Source organism: Petaurus breviceps, unplaced genomic scaffold (assembly GCF_028583685.1).
Source record: "Petaurus breviceps papuanus isolate PSGF00001 unplaced genomic scaffold, PetGlider_PUasm1.0 98, whole genome shotgun sequence".
NCBI lineage: Eukaryota > Metazoa > Chordata > Mammalia > Diprotodontia > Petauridae > Petaurus > Petaurus breviceps.
Window position 1 is genome coordinate 57977842 of NW_027187460.1, and position 1708 is coordinate 57979549.

The 1708-nt window shown below is 34.5% G+C and overlaps 1 pseudogene; it reads right to left on the reverse strand.

Annotated features, from left to right (window-relative positions):
- Positions 1-601: 601 nt before the first annotated feature.
- LOC138155764 (ATP synthase subunit O, mitochondrial-like) overlaps positions 602-1708 on the reverse strand; it is a 64432-nt pseudogene continuing 63325 nt past the window's right edge.

Consider the following 1708-nt stretch of genomic DNA (forward strand, 5'->3'; position numbering starts at 1 on the left):
ATAGAAAGTGATTAATAAATGTTTATTGACTGTTCATATGATTACAGATCACTGAATACAAAACTAGAAAGAACCTTAGAGATCATTTAATCTATTCCTTTATTTCATGAATAGGAAACTTAGTCCAAGAGAGATTTAATGATTGGTCCAAAATTACAAAGCAACCCTAATCTAAATCTTCTGCCTCTGAATCCAGCGCTCTTTTCAGTATAATATGCTTCTTCTTTCTATGTACCTTTTTATCTCTCCCCTTAGTGTAATAGCGAATAGTATGAAAGAGAACATTAAAAAATGAATATAAAGAATCAAAGAAGGATGGAAAGACTTAGATGAATTGATTCAAATTGAAGTAAGCACAATCAGGAAAATAATATAGACTACAGCAACATTAAAAAGGAAAGAATAATGGCAACAACAACAATGAAAATAAACCAATTGTGACCAAGTTTGGCACCAAAAAAGAAATGAGAAAATTTACCTTCTTTATTTGCAGAGGTTAGGGACTATGGATATGGAACATTGAATTTAATGTCAGATTCAGTAACTGTGATGGATAGCTTTATTGATCTGCTTTTTTTTCTCTTTCTTTTTTATTCTTTATTACAATCAATGGCTCTCAGAGTAAGGGGAGAGAAAGGAATACTTTCAAGACTAAGGGTGTTGTAAAAATATAAGATATCAATGAGTATTATTTTTTAATTTCCCAAATACTTTATTGTTTCCACAATTTTTGGAAGTTTCATTGATGAACTGTGGGAAAATGTTACTTTCAAACAGCTTCCTTCATAATCCTGCTTAACTTCTGGATCTTCGTTCTTTCGGACATATCAACATATTTCTCTCCTATACTAACAGTCATTCCTCCCATGATTGAAGGGTCAGTTTTAACCTCCATTTTCAGGACTTGATCTTTACTTAAGAAGCTGTTCAGGACTAGTGTTTTTTTTTAATTCTGAAAGAGTTGCATCATCTAAAGCAGATGCAGTAGTAACTGAGCACTGTACTTCTCCGCGATGCACACTCATCATGGTAGAAAGGCTGGAATGACTCCTAGGGTGTTGTTTAAACAACCATTTTCAGCAAGTAATTTCATGAGTTTGGTAGTGATGGGGGAAAACTTTTCTTTTGCTATTATGTCACTTAGGGTTTTTATCCTAATAGAATGCTTTATGTGGGGATTCATAATAGAGTCAATCATTTTGGGATCCTTCAAAAGTTTTGTTACTCTGAGTAACTCCTTTTCTACCACATCCAGTTCATTCTACTTAGATGCAGCAGAATAAAGAGCAGTGGCATATTGATACCTTTAAGACCATAAACTTGAATTGGAGGCCTGACGAGTTTAGCAAATGGTCTGCCCAGTCTGCCACTGGTGAAACGGCAAACTAGCTTTAACTCTGGGCAAGTTGCTTAACCTGTTTGCCTCAGTTTCTTCACCTGCTGGAGCATCCCAGATGTACTGGTTTCCACCATCTTCTCCTGTGGTCACTGTAGGTCAAACCAGAGCTCCTCAATGAGTATTTTTAAAAGAAAATAGGAATTAAAATCATCCAAAGAAAGTATTGAATTTGGAATCAGAACATATGGGTTCAAATCCCACTTCTGCTATTTACTGTTTATTCTGAATTTACACAAGCCATTTAACTTCCTTACACCTCAATTCCTTTATCTATAAACTGAAGGGCTTGAATTAAATTTCTCTAATATC